The sequence below is a fragment of the Vigna unguiculata genome, chromosome 6 (genome assembly GCF_037176805.1).
Source record: "Vigna unguiculata cultivar grain cowpea cultivar isolate G323 ecotype 2 chromosome 6, ASM3717680v1, whole genome shotgun sequence".
NCBI lineage: Eukaryota > Viridiplantae > Streptophyta > Magnoliopsida > Fabales > Fabaceae > Vigna > Vigna unguiculata.
In genome coordinates this window covers 22,242,587-22,267,530 of record NC_140797.1, presented here as the reverse complement: position 1 = coordinate 22,267,530, position 24,944 = coordinate 22,242,587, and the positions used below count along the sequence as shown (strand labels likewise).

General features: G+C 37.2%; 1 long non-coding RNA gene across 1 annotated transcript; it reads left to right on the top strand.

Moving 5' to 3' along the window:
* The first annotated feature begins 215 nt into the window (after positions 1 to 215).
* LOC114189025 (uncharacterized) lies at positions 216 to 16,285 on the top strand. Its single transcript, XR_014995525.1, has 2 exons — positions 216 to 779; positions 2,282 to 16,285. It is a non-coding gene; the product is annotated as an uncharacterized LOC114189025 (long non-coding RNA).
* Positions 16,286 to 24,944: the final 8,659 nt, after the last annotated feature.

The following is a 24,944-nucleotide window of genomic DNA, read 5'->3' as shown; positions in this document are numbered from 1 at the left end:
AGACAAGCCAAGTAGGATCAACATACGTTGAAGGAGAAAATAGAAAAAGAAAGAATAGAAAAAGAAGAAATATAAACTGCAGAAGGAAGGGAAATTGAAGAAAAAGGAAAGGAAGTAAAGAAAAAGATTATGGAAAAGGTAGTAGAGAACAACACGTTTAATCGAAGGCCACCCATGTTCAGTTGCATTCGTTTACGAAAGCGACAACTGTAAGACCCGAGAAAAAAATTCAAATAAGGAATGAATATTTAATTTATATCTGGGATGAAATAAATAGCGTTAATTGGACTAACATGATGTAGCAAAGTACTAGCTCAAGTGGTGAGAGTACTTTGGGTTGTGTGTGAGGACTTGGGTTCAAGTCCTATGTATGTAAATTGTGTGAGTTTTATTGTTTTCTTTTAAGTAAGAGAAAATGGAAGTATAATTTATATTTTATTGTATACGCATTTTTAGCAATAAAAGTGGATTGGCTAAGTGGTTGGATCGTGATAGGGGGAAACCCATGGTCCCTGCTTCGAACCTTGGCCAGAGAAGTTCAATTTCCATTTTTTTTATTATTTTATTATATTCAGAACCTAGGCATAGATGGGGGTGGCATTGATGAGCCTCCATTGCAGTTGGACGAAAAACTGCATAAAAATGGGAGGGGAAGCCTGAAAAATGGAGGGCAGAAAAGTGTGGAAGAGAGTGAGATTTGAAAATTTTGGAGGAAAGGTGTGGAGAAGAAGAAGAAAGGAGACCACCATTGAAGGAACTCCTTGCAAGCTTAGATCCAGGTTAGGGGAGCTGGAATTGTACCTTTAATTGCGTACTGTTTAATATCATGAATTGTATGATTAAATTGATGCATGTACAATGCCCTGCTGTGTCGTGTTTCTGGAATTTTCCAGAAACCGCCTGGCGGACAATGAACTGTCGCCAGGCGACTCATCAAATTTTTATCCCTGATTTTCGTTTTTAAATTGCCAATAGCTTAGACCTCCAAAAATAGTGGTTTAGTAGTCAAATTAAAGCTACGGAAGTCTAGTTTCCAACCCAACAAGAATCAACTCATTTGGATGTCTATGGAAAACGTAACGATCGAAACAGTGAGCAGACGTTGGGACAGGAAAGCTGGAAAAACGCTGGAGGATCCCTGATTTTCGTTTTTAAATTACCAATAGCCTAGACCACTAAAAATAGTGGTTTAGTAGTCAAATTAAAGCTACGGAAGTCTAGTTTCCAACCCAACAATAATCAACTCATTTGGATGTCTATGGAAAATGTAAAGACCGAAACAGTGAGCAGACGTCGGGACAGGAAAGCTGGAAAAACGCTGGAGGATCCCTGATTTTCGTTTTTAAATTTCCAATAGCTTAGACCTCCAAAAATAGTGGTTTGGTAGTCAAATTAAAGATATGGAAGTCTAGTTTCTAACCAAAAAGGAATCACCTCAATTAGACATCTGTAGAGAAAATTATTGATAAAACCGTAATAGGTGTCGGTTAGTAACGTTGACATTGTTTTGTAAATGAGTATTCTAAATTCTGGACTTTCTTAGGCCAGCGCCTGGCCTTAGTGGTTGGTCTCGCCAGACGAGATTCGATGCTTGTATTATTGTGTGGATGTGTGGCGCCTGACGGGTTGTTTGTTACCGCCAGTCGAAGTGAGGTTGTTTCTGATTTGGTACCTGTAACCTGGCGCCTGGCAGCGCTGAGTGTGGCGCCAGGCGGTCAGTGAAGTTGTTCCACTTGACAATTGCCTAGGCAGTGTCGGTGTTTTATTTTCTGTTGCGGCAGATTGTTGTGCTAACCTTTGAGCTTTAAGGACTAAGTTCTTAGTGGGTCCGGGATGTGTTCGGATGAGGTCACGAGCGGGGAGGTTCGTGATGAGTTGGGACCGCATGATGGGATATTGGACAAGTTAGTCCTGGTGCTGCTATGGGCGGGGAGGTCCATAGTATGGTGATTGCATGCGTGTCATGGTCCGAGCGGGTGAGGTTCGGATGGTTTGACTACGGACGGGGAGGTCCGTAGGGTAGGACTACGAACGAGTTAGGTTCGTAGGTTTGACCACGAGCGGGGAGGTTCGTGGGAGCACAAGAAATCCCGAGACCAAGAGCATGTGCATGTCACTCATAATGGATCTTGAGTGAGAGGGAATTGAAAGGTTTAAATATAAATAATTATGAAATTCTTTTGGGGTATGGGTTTCTCATATTTATTCATTTTATATGCATAGCTCACCCTATCTGTTTGTGTGTGTGGCGATGATCGGATAAATTTTTATCCGGGAGCAGATACTGATGCAGGTGAGCCAGGAGCTGCATAGGCACGGAGAGGGGTCTATGGGATGTTCAAGAAGAATTATGTTAAATGTTTTTATTATGTTTTAAAACTATGAGTGGTTTGTCATAAATTTTAAATCATGTGTGATGTAAGATATAACTGAAGTTTTAAACTTCCTACCGTTTTGGGAAATTATGTTTAATGAATATGAGTATGTTTTCCTTTTATTATTATTTTACTTAGTAATATTCCTGGAGGTATGTTACACTTGGTATCACAGCAAAACCTTTCCTGAAATGATTTTTGGGCTCTTGGGAAGTGAGAGTATCGCGTTAGATAGTATTGGTTGTGCTAATATCCAAGAAATGAAGTTGAAATTTATGACACCAAGACAAGCCAAGAAGGATCAACATACGTTGAAGGAGAAAATAGAAAAAGAAAGAATAGAAAAAGAAGAAATATAAACTGCAGAAGGAAGGGAAATTGAAGAAAAAGGAAAGGAAGTAAACAAAAAGATTATGGAAAAGGTAGTAGAGAACAACGCGTTTAATCGAAGGCCACCCATGTTCAGTTGCATTCGTTTACGAAAGCGAGAACAATGTTGTAAGCCAAAGATTGGTGGAGAAACTCAAGTTACCAACAAGCCTTCATCCAAATCAAGCAAGGATCAAATTCAGTACATGACAATGTGTGAAAGAAGTATTATGTGATATTCCTCCCACGAACTATTGTCATCTTCTTTTGAGATGGGCATGGCTTCATTTTAAAACGGTCAATCTTGATGAACGTTCCCTTTATTTGAGGCATGAGGGACATGAAATGAAGTTGAAATTTATGAAGCCAAGACAAGCCGAGAAGGATCAACATACGTTGAAGGAGAAAATAGAAAAAGAAAGAATATAAAAAGAAGAAATATAAACTGCAGAAGGAAGGGAAATTGAAGAAAAAGAAAAGGAAGTAAAGAAAAAGATTATGGAAAAGGTAGTAGAGAACAACGCGTTTAATCGAAGGCCACCCATGTTCAGTTGCATTGGTTTACGAAAGCGACAACAATATTGTAAGCCAAAGATTGGTGGACAAACTTAAGTTACCAACATGCTTTCATCCAAATCAAGCAAGGATCAAATTCAGTACATGACAATGTGTTAAAGAAGTATTATGTGATATTGCTCCCAGGAAATCTTGTCATCTTCTTTTGAGATGGGCATGGCTTCATTTTAAAACGGTCAATCTTGATGAACGTTCCCTTTATTTGAGGCATGAGGGACATGAAATGAAGTTGAAATTTATGAAGCCAAGACAAGCCGAGAAGGATCAACATACGTTGAAGGAGAAAATAGAAAAAGAAAAAATATAAAAAGAAGAAATATAAACTGCAGAAGGAAGGGAAATTGAAGAAAAAGAAAAGGAAGTAAAGAAAAAGATTATGGAAAAGGTAGTAGAGAACAACGCGTTTAATCGAAGGCCACCCATGTTCAGTTGCATTCGTTTACGAAAGCGACAACAATATTGTAAGCCAAAGATTGGTGGACAAACTTAAGTTACCAACATGCTTTCATCCAAATCAAGCAAGGATGAAATTCAGTACATGACAATGTGTGAAAGAAGTATTATGTGATATTGCTCCCAGGAAATCTTGTCATCTTCTTTTGAGATGGGCATGGCTTCATTTTAAAACGGTCAATCTTGATGAACGTTCCCTTTATTTGAGGCATGAGGGACATGAAATGAAGTTGAAATTTATGAAGCCAAGACAAGCCGAGAAGGATCAACATACGTTGAAGGAGAAAATAGAAAAAGAAAGAATATAAAAAGAAGAAATATAAACTGCAGAAGGAAGGGAAATTGAAGAAAAAGAAAAGGAAGTAAAGAAAAAGATTATGGAAAAGGTAGTAGAGAACAATGCGTTTAATCGAAGGCCACCCATGTTCAGTTGCATTCGTTTACGAAAGCGACAACAATGTTGTACGCCAAAGATTGGTGGAGAAACTCAAGTTACCAACAAGCTTTCATCCAAATCAAGCAAGGATCAAATTCAGTACATGACAATGTGTGAAAGAAGTATTATGTGATATTGCTCCCACGAACTCTGGTCATCTTCTTTTGAGATGGGCATGGCTTCATTTTAAAGCGCTCAATCAGGATGAACGTTCCCTTTATTTGAGGCATGAAGAACATGAAATGAAGTTGAAATTTATGACACCAAGACAAGCCAAGAAGGATCAACATACGTTGAAGAAGAAAATAGAAAAAGAAAGAATAGAAAAAGAAGAAATATAAATTGCAGAAGGAAGGGAAATTGAAGAAAAAGAAAAGGAAGTAAAGAAAAAGATTATCGAAAAGGTAAGTACAGAACAATGCGTTTAATCGAAGGCCACCCATGTTCAGTTGCATTCGTTTACGAAAGCGACAGCAATGTTGTAAGCCAAAGATTGGTGGAAAAACTCAAGTTACCAACAAGCTTTCATCCAAATCAAGCAAGGATCAAATTCAGTACATGACAATGTGTGAAAGAAGTATTATGTGATATTCCTCCCACGAACTCTTGTCATCTTCTTTTGAGATGGGCATGGCTTCATTTTAAAACGGTCAATCTTGATGAACATTCCCTTTATTTGAGGCATGAGGGACATGAAATGAAGTTCAAATTTATGACACCAAGACAAGCCAAGAAGAATCAACATACGTTGAAGGAGAAAATAGAAAAAGAAAGAATAGAAAAAGAAGAAATATAAACTGCAGAAGGAAGGGAAATTGAAGAAAAAGGAAAGGAAGTAAACAAAAAGATTATGGAAAAGGTAGTAGAGAACAACGCGTTTAATCGAAGGCCACCCATGTTCAGTTGCATTCGTTTACGAAAGCGAGAACAATGTTGTAAGCCAAAGATTGGTGGAGAAACTCAAGTTACCAACAAGCCTTCATCCAAATCAAGCAAGGATCAAATTCAGTACATGACAATGTGTGAAAGAAGTATTATGTGATATTCCTCCCACGAACTATTGTCATCTTCTTTTGAGATGGGCATGGCTTCATTTTAAAACGGTCAATCTTGATGAACGTTCCCTTTATTTGAGGCATGAGGGACATGAAATGAAGTTGAAATTTATGAAGCCAAGACAAGCCGAGAAGGATCAACATACGTTGAAGGAGAAAATAGAAAAAGAAAGAATATAAAAAGAAGAAATATAAACTGCAGAAGGAAGGGAAATTGAAGAAAAAGAAAAGGAAGTAAAGAAAAAGATTATGGAAAAGGTAGTAGAGAACAACGCGTTTAATCGAAGGCCACCCATGTTCAGTTGCATTCGTTTACGAAAGCGACAACAATATTGTAAGCCAAAGATTGGTGGACAAACTTAAGTTACCAACATGCTTTCATCCAAATCAAGCAAGGATGAAATTCAGTACATGACAATGTGTGAAAGAAGTATTATGTGATATTGCTCCCAGGAAATCTTGTCATCTTCTTTTGAGATGGGCATGGCTTCATTTTAAAACGGTCAATCTTGATGAACGTTCCCTTTATTTGAGGCATGAGGGACATGAAATGAAGTTGAAATTTATGAAGCCAAGACAAGCCGAGAAGGATCAACATACGTTGAAGGAGAAAATAGAAAAAGAAAGAATATAAAAAGAAGAAATATAAACTGCAGAAGGAAGGGAAATTGAAGAAAAAGAAAAGGAAGTAAAGAAAAAGATTATGGAAAAGGTAGTAGAGAACAATGCGTTTAATCGAAGGCCACCCATGTTCAGTTGCATTCGTTTACGAAAGCGACAACAATGTTGTACGCCAAAGATTGGTGGAGAAACTCAAGTTACCAACAAGCTTTCATCCAAATCAAGCAAGGATCAAATTCAGTACATGACAATGTGTGAAAGAAGTATTATGTGATATTGCTCCCACGAACTCTGGTCATCTTCTTTTGAGATGGGCATGGCTTCATTTTAAAGCGCTCAATCAGGATGAACGTTCCCTTTATTTGAGGCATGAAGAACATGAAATGAAGTTGAAATTTATGACACCAAGACAAGCCAAGAAGGATCAACATACGTTGAAGGAGAAAATAGAAAAAGAAAGAATAGAAAAAGAAGAAATATAAATTGCAGAAGGAAGGGAAATTGAAGAAAAAGAAAAGGAAGTAAAGAAAAAGATTATCGAAAAGGTAAGTACAGAACAATGCGTTTAATCGAAGGCCACCCATGTTCAGTTGCATTCGTTTACGAAAGCGACAACAATGTTGTAAGCCAAAGATTGGTGGAAAAACTCAAGTTACCAACAAGCTTTCATCCAAATCAAGCAAGGATCAAATTCAGTACATGACAATGTGTGAAAGAAGTATTATGTGATATTCCTCCCACGAACTCTTGTCATCTTCTTTTGAGATGGGCATGGCTTCATTTTAAAACGGTCAATCTTGATGAACATTCCCTTTATTTGAGGCATGAGGGACATGAAATGAAGTTCAAATTTATGACACCAAGACAAGCCAAGAAGGATCAACATACGTTGAAGGAGAAAATAGAAAAAGAAAGAATAGAAAAAGAAGAAATATAAACAGCAGAAGGAAGGGAAATTGAAGAAAAAGAAAAGGAAGTAAAGAAAAAGATTATCGAAAAGGTAAGTACAGAACAATGTGTTTAATCGAAGGCCACCCATGTTCAGTTGCATTCGTTTACGAAAGCGACAACAATGTTGTACGCCAAAGATTGGTGGAGAAACTCAAGTTACCAACAAGCTTTCATCCAAATCAAGCAAGGATCAAATTCAGTACATGACAATGTGTGAAAGAAGTATTATGTGATATTGCTCCCACGAACTCTTGTCATCTTATTTTGAGATGGGCATGGCTTCAATTTAAAGCGCTCAATCAGGATGAACGTTCCCTTTATTTGAGGCATGAGGGACATGAAATGAAGTTGAAATTTATGACACCAAGACAAGCCAAGAAGGATCAACATACGTTGAAGGAGAAAATAGAAAAAGAAAGAATAGAAAAAGAAGAAATATAAATTGCAGAAGGAAGGGAAATTGAAGAAAAAGAAAAGGAAGTAAAGAAAAAGATTATCGAAAAGGTAAGTACAGAACAATGCGTTTAATCGAAGGCCACCCATGTTCAGTTGCATTCGTTTACGAAAGCGACAACAATGTTGTAAGCCAAAGATTGGTGGAGAAACTCAAGTTACCAACAAGCTTTCATCCAAATCAAGCAAGGATCAAATTCAGTACATGACAATGTGTGAAAGAAGTATTATGTGATATTCCTTCCACGAACTCTTGTCATCTTCTTTTGAGATGGGCATGGCTTCATTTTAAAACAGTGAATCTTGATGAACGTTCCCTTTATTTGAGGCATGAGGGCCATGAAATGAAGTTTAAATTTATAACACCAAGACAAGCCGAGAAGGATCATCATACGTTGAAGGAGAAAATAGAAAAAGAAAGAATAGAAAAAGAAGAAATATAAACTGCAGAAGGAAGGGAAATTGAAGAAAACGAAAAGGAAGTAAAGAAAAAGATTATCGAAAAGGTAAGTACAAAATAACACGTTTAATCGAAGGTCACCCATGTTCAGTTGCATTCGTTTACGAAAGCGACAACAATGTTGTAAGCCAAAGATTGGTGGAGAAACTCAAGTTACCAACAAGCCTTCATCCAAATCAAGCAAGGATCAAATTCAGTACATGACAATGTGTGAAAGAAGTATTATGTGATATTCCTCCCACGAACTATTGTCATCTTCTTTTGAGATGGGCATGGCTTCCTTTTAAAACAGTCAATCTTGATGAACGTTCCCTTTATTTGAGGCATGAGGGACATGAAATGATGTTGAAATTTATGACACCAAGACAAGCCAAGAAGGATCAACATACGTTGAAGGAGAAAATAGAAAAAGAAAGAATAGAAAAAGAAGAAATATAAACTGCAGAAGGAAGGGAAATTGAAGAAAAAGAAAAGGAAGTAAACAAAAAGATTATGGAAAAGGTAGTAGAGAACAACGCGTTTAATCGATGGCCACCCATGTTCAGTTGCATTCGTTTACGAAAGCGACAACAATGTTGTAAGCCAAAGATTGGTGGAGAAACTCAAGTTACCAACAAGCCTTCATCCAAATCAAGCAAGGATCAAATTCAGTACATGACAATGTGTGAAAGAAGTATTATGTGATATTGCTCCCACGAACTCTTGTCATCTTATTTTGAGATGGGCATGGCTTCAATTTAAAGCGCTCAATCAGGATGAACGTTCCCTTTATTTGAGGCATGAGGGACATGAAATGAAGTTGAAATTTATGACACCAAGACAAGCCAAGAAGGATCAACATATGTTGAAGAAGAAAATAGAAAAAGAAAGAATAGAAAAAGAACAAATATAAACTGCAGAAGGAAGGGAAATTGAAGAAAAAGAAAAGGAAGTAAAGAAAAAGATTATGGAAAAGGTAGTAGAGAACAACGCGCTTAATCGATGGCCACCCATGTTCAGTTGCATTCGTTTACGAAAGCGACAACAATGTTGTAAGCCAAAGATTAGTGGAGAAACTCAAGTTACCAACAAGCTTTCATCCAAATCAAGCAAGGATCAAATTCAGTACATGACAATGTGTGAAAGAAGTATTATGTGATATTGCTCCCACGAACTCTTGTCATCTTCTTTTGAGATGGGCATGGCTTCATTTTAAAACGGTCAATCTTGATGAACGTTCCCTTTATTTGAGGCATGAGGGACATGAAATGAAGTTGAAATTTATGACACCAAGACAAGCCAAGAAGGATCAACATACGTTGAAGGAGAAAATAGAAAAAGAAAGAATAGAAAAAGAAGAAATATAAACTGTAGAAGGAAGGGAAATTGAAGAAAAAGAAAAGGAAGTAAAGAAAAAGATTATCGAAAAGGTAAGTACAGAACAACGCGTTTAATCGAAGGCCACCCATGTTCAGTTGCATTCGTTTACGAAAGCGACAACAATGTTGTAAGCCAAAGATTGGTGGAGAAACTCAAGTTACCAACAAGCTTTCATCCAAATCAAGCAAGGATCAAATTCAGTACATGACAATGTGTGAAAGAAGTATTATGTGATATTGCTCCCACGAACTCTTGTCATCTTCTTTTGAGATGGTCATGGCTTCATTTTAAAACGGTCAATCTTGATGAACGTTCCCTTTATTTGAGGCATGAGGGACATGAAATGAAGTTGAAATTTATGACACCAAGACAAGCCAAGAAGGATCAACATACGTTGAAGGAGAAAATAGAAAAAGAAAGAATAGAAAAAGAAGAAATACAAACTGCAGAAGGAAGGGAAATTGAAGAAAAAGAAAAGGAAGTAAAGAAAAAGATTATGGAAAAGGTAAGTACAGAACAACGCGTTTAATCGAAGGCCACTCATGTTTAGTTGCATTCGTTTACTAAAGCGACAACAATGTTGTAAGCCAAAGATTGGTGGAGAAACTCAAGTTACCAACAAGCTTTCATCCAAATCAAGCAAGGATCAAATTCAGTACATGACAATGTGTGAAAGAAGTATTATGTGATATTGCTCCCACGAACTCTTGTCATCTTCTTTTGAGATGGTCATGGCTTCATTTTAAAACGGTCAATCTTGATGAACGTTCCCTTTATTTGAGGCATGAGAGGCATGAAATGAAGTTGAAATTTATGACACCAAGACAAGCCAAGAAGGATCAACATACGTTGAAGGAGAAAATAGAAAAAGAAAGAATAGAAAAAGAAGAAATACAAACTGCAGAAGGAAGGGAAATTGAAGAAAAAGAAAAGGAAGTAAAGAAAAAGATTATGGAAAAGGTAAGTACAGAACAACGCGTTTAATCGAAGGCCACTCATGTTTAGTTGCATTCGTTTACTAAAGCGACAACAATGTTGTAAGCCAAAGATTGGTGGAGAAACTCAAGTTACCAACAAGCTTTCATCCAAATCAAGCAAGGATGAAATTCAGTACATGACAATGTGTGAAAGAAGTATTATGTGATATTGCTCCCACGAACTCTTGTCATCTTCTTTTGAGATGGGCATGGCTTCATTTTAAAACGGTCAATCTTGATGAACGTTCCCTTTATTTTAGGCATGAGGGACATGAAATGAAGTTAAAATTTATGACACCAAGACAAGCCAAGAAGGATCAACATACGTTGAAGGAGAAAATAGAAAAAGAAAGAATAGAAAAAGAAGAAATATAAACTGCAGAAGGAAGGGAAATTGGAGAAAAAGGAAAGGAAGTAAAGAAAAAGATTATGGAAAAGGTAGTAGAGAACAACGCGTTTAATCGAAGGCCACCCATGTTCAGTTGCATTCGTTTACGAAAGCGACAACAATGTTGTAAGCCAAAGATTGGTGGAGAAACTCAAGTTACCAACAAGCTTTCATCCAAATCAAGCAAAGATCAAATTCAGTACATGACAATGTGATGACAAATGGTTCGGTAGAACATTCTCGAAACTCTCGTTCTCGTAGCGGAAATGGTGAATGATCGATGAAAGATGCAGTGGAAGTGAAGGAACGATGGAAACAAATGACGCTCCCGATCATGGAGCTCGGTGATTATGGTGAAGCAAGGTTAGGGAAAAACCCTAGCTCTGGTTCGATTGAACTCTGAAGGTGAAAGGATAAAGCAACAAAGCTAATCACTCTCATATATTTTCAAAGTTACGTTTACAAGAGTTGGCTGGCCTTTTATAGTGAGAAGAAGGCCACCGTAAAAATTAAACAGAAGAAAGGAAGGAGACAAGGCCGTTCTAACAAGAATCCTAACGGCAAAAGTGAAATGTAGAATCCTAAGCTAAGGTGTGATGTGCGTGAATTGGAACCCTAACAAAGGATGAGGTGTAACGCGTGAAAAGAGATTTTGGGTTGGATGCTAACTTTAGTTGGCACATATGGAAGAACACTCTAACGGTGAATGTGGGTTTCAGGTGGCGAGGAAAAATGAGGGCTTTCTCTCGAGAAACCCTAGCAGCGTTCCCTCCCTTACTCCAAAGGCTGAGTGTTCAGGTAAAGATTTGGGCTGCTGTTATCATTCGGAAGCCCAACACGCGTGGATGCAAAACTGATTGCTGGCTGCAGACACTTGGAAGGGGTGCGGACTGTCACTTTGCAAAACGGAAAGGTGTGCGGATGGAAGAAACCTTGATGCAGACCCAATAAAAGAGAAGGGTGCATGATGCCTTGATTAATTGGGCTCGACTTCAGATTCATGGCCCAATTAGCTGACGCACTTGAAAAACCTTTGGAATTGGGCTGCACTTGAAAATAATCCAATTATTTATTTAATAAAAGAAATATAGAAAACAAAAGAAATTAAAAGAAATGGGCCTAGGCATTGGCCAACGCTATGAAAAGCCTCTTAGGGTGATATTCATCACAATGTGTGAAAGAAGTATTATGTGATATTGCTCCCACGAACTCTTGTCATCTTCTTTAGAGATAGGCATGACTTCATTTTAAAGCGCTCAATCAGGATGAACGTTCCCTTTATTTGAGGCATGAGGGACATGAAATGAAGTTGAAATTTATGACACCAAGACAAGCCAAGAAGGATCAACATACGTTGAAGGAGAAAATAGAAAAAGAAAGAATAGAAAAAGAAGAAATATAAACTGCAGAAGGAAGGGAAATTGAAAAAAAAGAAAAGGAAGTAAAGAAAAAGATTATGGAAAAGGTAAGTACAGAACAACGGGTTTAATCGAAGGCCACCCATGTTTAGTTGCATTCGTTTACTAAAGCGACAACAATGTTGTAAGCCAAAGATTGGTGGAGAAACTCAAGTTACCAACAAGCTTTCATCCAAATTAAGCAAAGATCAAATTCAGTACATGACAATATGTGAAAGAAGTATTATGTGATATTGCTCCCACGAACTCTTGTCATCTTCTTTAGAGATAGGCATGGCTTCATTTTAAAGCGCTCAATCAAGATGAACGTTCCCTTTATTTGAGGCATGAGGGACATGAAATGAAGTTGAAATTTATGACACCAAGACAAGCCAAGAAGGATCAACATACGTTGAAGGAGAAAATAGAAAAAGAAAGAATAGAAAAAGAAGAAATATACACTGCAGAAGGAAGGGAAATTGAAGAAAAAGAAAAGGAAGTAAAGAAAAAGATTATGGAAAAGGTAGTAGAGAACAACGCGTTTAATCGAAGGCCACCCATGTTTAGTTGCAATCGTTTACGAAAGCGACAACAATGTTGTAAGGCAAAGATTGGTGGAGAAACTCAAGTTACCAACAAGCTTTCATCCAAATCAAGCAAAGAACAAATTCAGTACATGACAATGTGTGAAAGAAGTATTATGTGATATTGCTCCCACGAACTCTTGTCATCTTCTTTTGAGATGGGCATTGCTTCATTTTAAAACGCTAAATCTTTATGAACGTTCCCTTTATTTGAGGCATGACGGACATGAAATGAAGTTGACATTTATGACACCAAGACAAGCCAAGAAGGATCAACATAGGCTGAAGGAGAAAATAGAAAAAGAAAGAATAGAAAAAGAAGAAATATAAACTGCAGAAGGAAGGGAAATTGAAGAAAAAGAAAAAGAAGTAAAGATAAAGATTATGAAAAAGGTAAGTACAGAACAACGCGTTTAATCGAAGGCCAACCATGTTTAGTTGCATTCATTTACGAAAGCGACAACAATGTTGTAAGCCAAAGATTGGTGCAGAAATTCAAGTTACCAACAAGCTTTCATCCAAATCAAGCAAAGATAAAATTCAGTACATGACAATGTTTGAAAGAAGTATTATGTGATTTCGCTCCCACGAACTCTTGTCATCTTCTTTTGAGATGGGCATGGCTTCATTTTCAAACGGTCAATCTTGATGAAGGTTCCCTTTATTTGAGCCACGAGGGACATGAAATGAAGTTGAAATTTATGACACCAAGACAAGCCAAGAAGGATCAACATATGTTGAAGAAGAAAATAGAAAAAGAAAGAATAGAAAAAGAAGAAATATAAACTGCAGAAGGAAGGGAAATTGAAGAAAAAGAAAAGGAAGTAAAGAAAAAGATTATGGAAAAGGTAGTAGAGAACAAGGTGTTTAATCCAAGGACACCCATGTTTAGTTGCAATCGTTTACGAAAGCGACAACAATGTTGTAAGCCAAAGATTGGTGGAGAAACTCAAGTTACCAACAAGCTTTCATCCAAATCAAGCAAGGATCAAATTCAGTACATGACAATGTGTGAAGGAAGTATTATGTGATATTGCTCCCATGAACTCTTGTCATCTTCTTTTGAGATGGGCATGGCTTAATTTTAAAACGGTCAATCTTGATGAACATTCCCTTTATTTGAGGCATGAGGGACATGAAATGAAGTTGAAATTTATGACACCAAGACAAGCCAAGAAGGATCAACATACGTTGAAGGAGAAAATAGAAAAAGAAGAAATATAAACTGCAGAAGGAAGGGAAATTGAACAAAAAGAAAAGGAAGTAAAGAAAAAGATTATGGAAAAGGTAGTAGAGAACAAGGTGTTTAATCGAAGGCCACCCATGTTCCGTTGATTTCATTTACGAAAGCGACAACAATGTTGTAAGCCAAAGATTGGTGGAGAAACTCAAGTTACCAACAAGATTTCATCCAAATCAAGAAAGGATCAAATTCAGTACATGACAATGTCTGAAAGAAGTATTATGTGATATTGCTCCCACGAACTCTTCTCATCTTCTTTTGAGATGGGCATGGCTTCATTTTAAAACGGTCAATCTGGATGAACGTTCCCTTTATTTGAGGCATGAGGGACATGAAATGAAGTTGAAATTTATGACACCAAGACAAGCCAAGAAGGATCAACATACGTTGAAGGAGAAAATAGAAAAACAAAGAATAGAAAAAGAAGAAATATAAACTGCAGAAGGAAGGGAAATTGAAGAAAAAGGAAAGGAAGTAAAGAAAAAGATTATGGAAAAGGTAGTAGAGAACAACACGTTTAATCGAAGGCCACCCATGTTCAGTTGCATTCGTTTACGAAAGCGACAACTGTAAGACCCGAGAAAAAAATTCAAATAAGGAATGAATATTTAATTTATATCTGGGATGAAATAAATAGCGTTAATTGGACTAACATGACGTAGCAAAGTACTAGTTTAAGTGGTGAGAGTACTTTGGGTTGTGTGTGAGGACTTGGGTTCAAGTCCTATGTATGTAAATTGTGTGAGTTTTATTGTTTTCTTTTAAGTAAGAGAAAATGGAAGTATAATTTATATTTTATTGTATACGCATTTTTAGCAATAAAAGTGGATTGTCTAAGTGGTTGGAGCGTGATAGGGGGAAACCCATGGTCCCTGCTTCGAACCTTGGCCAGAGAAGTTCAATTTCCATTTTTTTTATTATTTTATTATATTCAGAACCTAGGAATAGATGGGGGTGGCATTGATGAGCCTCCATTGCAGTTGGACGAAAAACTGCGGACAATGAACTGTCGCCAGGCGACTCATCAAATTTTTATCCCTGATTTTCGTTTTTAAATTGCCAATAGCTTAGACCTCCAAAAATAGTGGTTTAGTAGTCAAATTAAAGCTACGGAAGTCTAGTTTCCAACCCAACAAGAATCAACTCATTTGGATGTCTATGGAAAACGTAACGATCGAAACAGTGAGCAGACGTTGGGACAGGAAAGCTGGAAAAACGCTGGAGGATCCCTGATTTTCGTTTTTAAATTACCAATAGCCTAGACCACTAAAAATAGTGGTTTAGTAGTCAAATTAAAGCTACGGAAGTCTAGTTTCCAACCCAACAATAATCAACTCATTTGGATGTCTATGGAAAATGTAAAGACCGAAACAGTGAGCAGACGTCGGGACAGGAAAGCTGGAAAAACGCTGGAGGATCCCTGATTTTCGTTTTTAAATTTCCAATAGCTTAGACCTCCAAAAATAGTGGTTTGGTAGTCAAATTAAAGATATGGAAGTCTAGTTTCTAACCAAAAAGGAATCACCTCAATTAGACATCTGTAGAGAAAATTATTGATAAAACCGTAATAGGTGTCGGTTAGTAACGTTGACATTGTTTTGTAAATGAGTATTCTAAATTCTGGACTTTCTTAGGCCAGCGCCTGGCCTTAGTGGTTGGTCTCGCCAGGCGAGATTCGATGCTTGTATTATTGTGTGGATGTGTGGCGCCTGACGGGTTGTTTGTTACCGCCAGTCGAAGTGAGGTTGTTTCTGATTTGGTACCTGTAACCTGGCGCCTGGCAGCGCTGAGTGTGGCGCCAGGCGGTCAGTGAAGTTGTTCCACTTGACAATTGCCTAGGCAGTGTCGGTGTTTTATTTTCTGTTGCGGCAGATTGTTGTGCTAACCTTTGAGCTTTAAGGACTAAGTTCTTAGTGGGTCCGGGATGTGTTCGGATGAGGTCACGAGCGGGGAGGTTCGTGATGAGTTGGGACCACATGATGGGATATTGGACAAGTTAGTCCTGGTGCTGCTATGGGCGGGGAGGTCCATAGTATGGTGATTGCATGCGTGTCATGGTCCGAGCGGGTGAGGTTCGGATGGTTTGACTACGGACGGGGAGGTCCGTAGGGTAGGACTACGAACGAGTTAGGTTCGTAGGTTTGACCACGAGCGGGGAGGTTCGTGGGAGCACAAGAAATCCCGAGACCAAGAGCATGTGCATGTCACTCATAATGGATCTTGAGTGAGAGGGAATTGAAAGGTTTAAATATAAATAATTATGAAATTCTTTTGGGGTATGGGTTTCTCATATTTATTCATTTTATATGCATAGCTCACCCTATCTGTTTGTGTGTGTGGCGATGATCGGATAAATTTTTATCCGGGAGCAGATACTGATGCAGGTGAGCCAGGAGCTGCATAGGCACGGAGAGGGGTCTATGGGATGTTCAAGAAGAATTATGTTAAATGTTTTTATTATGTTTTAAAACTATGAGTGGTTTGTCATAAATTTTAAATCATGTGTGATGTAAGATATAACTGAAGTTTTAAACTTCCTACCTTTTTGGGAAATTATGTTTAATGAATATGAGTATGTTTTCCTTTTATTATTATTTTACTTAGTAATATTCCTGGAGGTATGTTACACTTGGTATCACAGCAAAACTTTTCCTGAAATGATTTTTGGGCTCTTGGGAAGTGAGAGTATCGCGTTAGATAGTATTGGTTGTGCTAATATCCAAGAAATGAAGTTGAAATTTATGACACCAAGACAAGCCGAGAAGGATCAACATACGTTGAAGGAGAAAATAGAAAAAGAAAGAATATAAAAAGAAGAAATATAAACTGCAGAAGGAAGGGAAATTGAAGAAAAAGAAAAGGAAGTAAAGAAAAAGATTATCGAAAAGGTAAGTACAGAACAATGCGTTTAATCGAAGGCCACCCATGTTCAGTTGCATTCGTTTACGAAAGCGACAACAATGTTGTAAGCCAAAGATTAGTGGAGAAACTCAAGTTACCAACAAGCTTTCATCCAAATCAAGCAAGGATCAAATTCAGTACATGCCAATGTGTGAAAGAAGTATAATGTGATATTGCTCCAACGAACTCTTGTCATCTTCTTTTGAGATGGGCATGGCTTCATTTTAAAACGGTCAATCTTGATGAACATTCCCTTTATTTGAGGCATGAGGGACATGAAATGAAGTTCAAATTTATGACACCAAGACAAGCCAAGAAGGATCAACATACGTTGAAGGAGAAAATAGAAAAAGAAAGAATAGAAAAAGAAGAAATATAAACTGCAGAAGGAAGGGAAATTGAAGAAAAAGAAAAGGAAGTAAAGAAAAAGATTATCGAAAAGGTAAGTACAGAACAATGCGTTTAATCGAAGGCCACCCATGTTCAGTTGCATTCGTTTACGAAAGCGACAACAATGTTGTACGCCAAAGATTGGTGGAGAAACTCAAGTTACCAACAAGCTTTCATCCAAATCAGGCAAGGATCAAATTCAGTACATGACAATGTGTGAAAGAAGTATTATGTGATATTGCTCCCACGAACTCTTGTCATCTTCTTTTGAGATGGGCATGGCTTCATTTTAAAGCGCTCAATCAGGATGAACGTTCCCTTTATTTGAGGCATGAGGGACATGAGATGAAGTTGAAATTTATGACACCAAGACAAGCCAAGAAGGATCAACATACGTTGAAGGAGAAAATAGAAAAAGAAAGAATAGAAAAAGAAGAAATATAAATTGCAGAAGGAAGGGAAATTGAAGAAAAAGAAAAGGAAGTAAAGAAAAAGATTATCGAAAAGGTAAGTACAGAACAATGCGTTTAATAAGAGGCCACCCATGTTCAGTTGCATTCGTTTATGAAAGCGACAACAATGTTGTAAGCCAAAGATTGGTGGAGAAACTCAAGTTACCAACAAGCTTTCATCCAAATCAAGCAAGGATCAAATTCAGTACATGACAATGTGTGAAAGAAGTATTATGTGATATTCCTCCCACGAACTCTTGTCATCTTCTTTTGAGATGGGCATGGCTTCATTTTAAAACGGTCAATCTTGATGAACATTCCCTTTATTTGAGGCGTGAGGGACATGAAATGAAGTTCAAATTTATGACACCAAGACAAGCCAAGAAGGATCAACATACGTTGAAGGAGAAAATAGAAAAAGAAAGAATAGAAAAAGAAGAAATATAAACTGCAGAAGGAAGGGAAATTGAAGAAAAAGAAAAGGAAGTAAAGAAAAAGATTATCGAAAAGGTAAGTACAGAACAATGCGTTTAATCGAAGGCCACCCATGTTCAGTTGCATTCGTTTACGAAAGCGACAACAATGTTGTAAGCCAAAGATTGGTGGAGAAACTCAAGTTACCAACAAGCTTTCATCCAAATCAAGCAAGGATCAAATTCAGTACATGACAATGTGTGAAAGAAGTATTATGTGATATTCCTCCCACGAACTCTTGTCATCTTCTTTTGAGATGGGCATGGCTTCATTTTAAAACGGTCAATCTTGATGAACATTCCCTTTATTTGAGGCGTGAGGGACATGAAATGAAGTTCAAATTTATGACACCAAGACAAGCCAAGAAGGATCAACATACGTTGAAGGAGAAAATAGAAAAAGAAAGAATAGAAAAAGAAGAAATATAAACTGCAGAAGGAAGGGAAATTGAAGAAAAAGAAAAGGAAGTAAAGAAAAAGATTATCGAAAAGGTAAGTACAGAACAATGCGTTTAATCGAAGGCCACCCATGTTCAGTTGCATTCGTTTACGAAAGCGACAACAATGTTGTAAGCCAAAGATTGGTGGAGAAACTCAAGTTACCAACAAGCTTTCATCCAAATCAAGCAAGGATCAAATTCAGTACATGACAATGTGTGAAAGAAGTATTATGTGATATTGCTCCCACGAACTCTTGTCATCTTCTTTTGAGATGGGCATGGCTTCATTTTAAAACAGTGAATCTTGATGAACGTTCCCTTTATTTGAGGTATGACGGACATGAAATGAAGTTGAAATTTATAACACCAAGACAAGCCGAGAAGGATCATCATACGTTGAAGGAGAAAATAGAAAAAGAAAGAATAGAAAAAGAAGAAATATAAACTGCAGAAGGAAGGGAAATTGAAGAAAACGAAAAGGAAGTAAAGAAAAAGATTATCGAAAAGGTAAGTACAGAATAACACGTTTAATCGAAGGTCACCCATGTTCAGTTGCATTCGTTTACGAAAGCGACAACAATGTTGTAAGCCAAAGATTGGTGGAGAAACTCAAGTTACCAACAAGCTTTCATCCAAATCAAGCAAGGATCAAATTCAGTACATGACAATGTGTGAAAGAAGTATTATGTGATATTGCTCCCACGAACTCTTGTCATCTTCTTTTGAGATGGGCATGGCTTCCTTTTAAAACAGTCAATCTTGATGAACGTTCCCTTTATTTGAGGCATGAGGGACATGAAATGATGTTGAAATTTATGACACCAAGACAAGCCAAGAAGGATCAACATACGTTGAAGGAGAAAATAGAAAAAGAAAGAATAGAAAAAGAAGAAATATAAACTGCAGAAGGAAGGGAAATTGAAGAAAAAGAAAAGGAAGTAAAGAAAAAGATTATGGAAAGGGTAGTAGAGAACAACGCGTTTAATCGAAGGCCACCCATGTTCAGTTGCATTCGTTTACGAAAGCGACAACAATGTTGTAAGCCAAAGATTGGTGGAGAAACTCAAGTTACCAACAAGCTTTCATCCAAATCAAGCAAGGATCAAATTCAGTACATGACAATGTGTGAAAGAAGTATTATGTGATATTCCTCCCACGAACTCTTGTCATCTTCTTTTGAGATGGGCATGGCTTCATTTTAAAACGGTCAATCTTGATGAACATTCCCTTTATTTGAGGCGTGAGGGACATGAAATGAAGTTCAAATTTATGACACCAAGACAAGCCAAGAAGGATCAACATACGTTGAAGGAGAAAATAGAAAAAGAAAGAATAGAAAAAGAAGAAATATAAACTGCAGAAGGAAGGGAAATTGAAGAAAAAGAAAAGGAAGTAAAGAAAAAGATTATCGAAAAGGTAAGTACAGAACAATGCGTTTAATCGAAGGCCACCCATGTTCAGTTGCATTCGTTTACGAAAGCGACAACAATGTTGTAAGCCAAAGATTGGTGGAGAAACTCAAGTTACCAACAAGCTTTCATCCAAATCAAGCAAGGATCAAATTCAGTACATGACAATGTGTGAAAGAAGTATTATGTGATATTCCTCCCACGAACTCTTGTCATCTTCTTTTGAGATGGGCATGGCTTCATTTTAAAACGGTCAATCTTGATGAACATTCCCTTTATTTGAGGCGTGAGGGACATGAAATGAAGTTCAAATTTATGACACCAAGACAAGCCAAGAAGGATCAACATACGTTGAAGGAGAAAATAGAAAAAGAAAGAATAGAAAAAGAAGAAATATAAACTGCAGAAGGAAGGGAAATTGAAGAAAAAGAAAAGGAAGTAAAGAAAAAGATTATCGAAAAGGTAAGTACAGAACAATGCGTTTAATCGAAGGCCACCCATGTTCAGTTGCATTCGTTTACGAAAGCGACAACAATGTTGTAAGCCAAAGATTGGTGGAGAAACTCAAGTTACCAACAAGCTTTCATCCAAATCAAGCAAGGATCAAATTCAGTACATGACAATGTGTGAAAGAAGTATTATGTGATATTGCTCCCACGAACTCTTGTCATCTTCTTTTGAGATGGGCATGGCTTCATTTTAAAACAGTGAATCTTGATGAACGTTCCCTTTATTTGAGGTATGACGGACATGAAATGAAGTTGAAATTTATAACACCAAGACAAGCCGAGAAGGATCATCATACGTTGAAGGAGAAAATAGAAAAAGAAAGAATAGAAAAAGAAGAAATATAAACTGCAGAAGGAAGGGAAATTGAAGAAAACGAAAAGGAAGTAAAGAAAAAGATTATCGAAAAGGTAAGTACAGAATAACACGTTTAATCGAAGGTCACCCATGTTCAGTTGCATTCGTTTACGAAAGCGACAACAATGTTGTAAGCCAAAGATTGGTGGAGAAACTCAAGTTACCAACAAGCTTTCATCCAAATCAAGCAAGGATCAAATTCAGTACATGACAATGTGTGAAAGAAGTATTATGTGATATTGCTCCCACGAACTCTTGTCATCTTCTTTTGAGATGGGCATGGCTTCCTTTTAAAACAGTCAATCTTGATGAACGTTCCCTTTATTTGAGGCATGAGGGACATGAAATGATGTTGAAATTTATGACACCAAGACAAGCCAAGAAGGATCAACATACGTTGAAGGAGAAAATAGAAAAAGAAAGAATAGAAAAAGAAGAAATATAAACTGCAGAAGGAAGGGAAATTGAAGAAAAAGAAAAGGAAGTAAAGAAAAAGATTATGGAAAGGGTAGTAGAGAACAACGCGTTTAATCGAAGGCCACCCATGTTCAGTTGCATTCGTTTACGAAAGCGACAACAATGTTGTAAGCCAAAGATTGGTGGAGAAACTCAAGTTACCAACAAGCTTTCATCCAAATCAAGCAAGGATCAAATTCAGTACATGGCAATGTGTGAAACAAGTATTATGTGATATTCCTCCCACGAACTCTTGTCATCTTCTTTTGAGATGGGCATGGCTTCATTTTAAAACAGTGAATCTTGATGAACGTTCCCTTTATTTGAGGCATGACGGACATGAAATGAAGTTGAAATTTATAACACCATGACAAGCCGAGAAGGATCATCATACGTTGAAGGAGAAAATAGAAAAAGAAAGAATAGAAAAAGAAGAAATATAAACTGCAGAAGGAAGGGAAATTGAAGAAAACGAAAAGGAAGTAAAGAAAAAGATTATCGAAAAGGTAAGTACAGAATAACACGTTTAATCGAAGGTCACCCATGTTCAGTTGCATTCGTTTACGAAAGCGACAACAATGTTGTAAGCCAAAGATTGGTGGAGAAACTCAAGTTACCAACAAGCTTTCATCCAAATCAAGCAAGGATCAAATTCAGTACATGACAATGTGTGAAAGAAGTATTATGTGATATTGCTCCCACGAACTCTTGTCATCTTCTTTTGAGATGGGCATGGCTTCCTTTTAAAACAGTCAATCTTGATGAACGTTCCCTTTATTTGAGGCATGAGGGACATGAAATGATGTTGAAATTTATGACACCAAGACAAGCCAAGAAGGATCAACATACGTTGAAGGAGAAAATAGAAAAAGAAAGAATAGAAAAAGAAGAAATATAAACTGCAGAAGGAAGGGAAATTGAAGAAAAAGAAAAGGAAGTAAAGAAAAAGATTATGGAAAAGGTAGTAGAGAACAACGCGTTTAATCGATGGCCGCCCATGTTCAGTTGCATTCGTTTACGAAAGCGACAACAATGTTGTAAGCCAAAGATTGGTGGAGAAACTCAAGTTACCAACAAGCCTTCATCCAAATCAAGCAAGGATCAAATTCAGTACATGACAATGTGTGAAAGAAGTATTATGTGATATTGCTCCCACGAACTCTTGTCATCTTCTTTTGAGATGGGCATGGCTTCATTTTAAAACGGTCAATCTTGATGAACGTTCCCTTTATATTAGGCATGAGGGACATGAAATGAAGTTGAAATTTATGACACCAAGACAAGCCAAGAAGGATCAACATGCGTTGAAGGAGAAAATAGAAAAAGAAAGAATAGAAAAAGAAGAAATATAAACTGCAGAAGGAAGGGAAATTGAAGAAAAAGAAAAGCAAGTAAAGAAAAAGATTATGGAAAAGGTAGTAGAGAACAACGCATTTAATCGAAGGCCACCCATGTTCAGTTGCATTCGTTTACGAAAGCGACAACAATGTTGTAAGCCAAAGATTGGTGGAGAAACTCAAGTTACCAACAAGCTTTCATCCAAATCAAGCAAGGATCAAATTCAGTACATGACAATGTGTGAAAGAAGTATTATGTGATATTGCTCCCACGAACTCTTGTCATCTTCTTTTGAGATGGGCATGGCTTCATTTTAAAACGGTCAATCTTGATGAACGTTCCCTTTATATTAGGCATGAGGGACATGAAATGAAGTTGAAATTTATGACACCAAGACAAGCCAAGAAGGATCAACATGCGTTGAAGGAGAAAATAGAAAAAGAAAGAATAGAAAAAGAAGAAATATAAACTGCAGAAGGAAGGGAAATTGAAGAAAAAGAAAAGGAAGTAAAGAAAAAGATTTTGGAAAAGGTAGTAGAGAACAACGCATTTAATCGAAGGCCACCCATGTTCAGTTGCATTCGTTTACGAAAGCGACAACAATGTTGTAAGCCAAAGATTGGTGGAGAAACTCAAGTTACCAACAAGCTTTCATCTAAATCAAGCAAGGATCAAATTCAGTACATGACAATGTGTGAAAGAAGTACTATGTGATATTGCTGCCACGAACTCTTGTCATCTTCTTTTGACATGGGCATGGCTTCATTTTAAAACGGTCAATCTTGATGAACGTTCCCTTTATTTGAGACATGAGGGACATGAAATGAAGTTGAAATTTATGACACCAAGACAAGCCAAGAAGGATCAACATACGTTGAAGGAGAAAATAGAAAAAGAAGAAATATAAACTGCAGAAGGAAGGGAAATTGAAGAAAAAGAAAAGGAAGTAAAGAAAAAGATTATGGAAAAGGTAGTGGAGAACAAGGTGTTTAATCGAAGGTCACCCTTGTTCAGTTGCATTCGTTTACGAAAACGACAACAATGTTGTAAGCCAAAGATTGGTGGAGAAACTCAAGTTACCAACAAGCTTTCATCCAAATCAAGCAAGGATCAAATTCAGTACATGACAATGTGTGAAAGAAGTATTATGTGATATTCCTCCCACGAACTCTTGTCATCTTCTTTTGAGATGGGCATGGCTTCATTTTAAAACGGTCAATCTTGATGAACATTCCCTTTATTTGAGGCGTGAGGGACATGAAATGAAGTTCAAATTTATGACACCAAGACAAGCCAAGAGGGATCAACATACGTTGAAGGAGAAAATAGAAAAAGAAAGAATAGAAAAAGAAGAAATATAAACTGCAGAAGTAAGGGAAATTGAAGAAAAAGAAAAGGAAGTAAAGAAAAAGATTATGGAAAAGGTAGTAGAGAACAACGCGTTTAATCGAAGGCCACCCATGTTGAGTTGCATTCGTTTACGAAAGCGACAACAATGTTGTAAGCCAAAGATTGGTGGAGAAACTCAAGTTTCCAACAAGCTTTCATCCAAATCAAGCAAGGATCAAATTCAGTACATGACAATGTGTGAAAGAAGTATTACGTGATATTGCTCCCACGAACTCTTGTCATCTTCTTTTGAGATGGGCATGGCTTCATTTTAAAACGGTCAATCTTGATGAACGTTCCCTTTATTTGAGGCATGAGGGACTTGAAATGAAGTTCAAATTTATGACACCAAGACAAGCCAAGAAGGATCAACATACGTTGAAGGAGAAAATAGAAAAAGAAAGAATAGAAAAAGAAGAAATATAAACTGCAGAACGAAGGGAAATTGAAGAAAAAGAAAAGGAAGTAAAGAAAAAGATTATCGAAAAGGTAAGTATAGAACAATGCGTTTAATCGAAGGCCACCCATGTTCAGTTGCATTCGTTTACGAAAGCGACAACAATGTTGTAAGCCAAAGATTGGTGGAGAAACTCAAGTTACCAACATGCTTTCATCCAAATCAAGCAAGGATCAAATTCAGTAGATGACACTGTGTGAAAGAAGTATTATGTGATATTGCTCCCACGAAATCTTGTCATCTTCTTTTAAGATAGCCAAGGCTTCATTTTAAAACGGTCAATCTTGATGAACGTTCCCTGTATTTGAGGCATGAGGGACATGAAATGAAGTTGAAATTTATGACACCAAGACAAGCCAAGAAGGATCAACATGCGTTGAAGGAGAAAATAGAAAAAGAAAGAATAGAAAAAGAAGAAATATAAACTGCAGAAGTAAGGGAAATTGAAGAAAAAGAAAAGGAAGTGAAGAAAAAGATTATGGAAAAGGTAGTAGAGAACAACGCGTTTAATCGAAGGCCACCCATGTTGAGTTGCATTCATTTACGAAAGCGACAACAATGTTGTAAGCCAAAGATTGGTGGAGAAACTCAAGTTACCAACAAGCTTTCATCCAAATCAAGCAAGGATCAAATTCAGTACATGACAATGTGTGAAAGAAGTACTATGTGATATTGCTG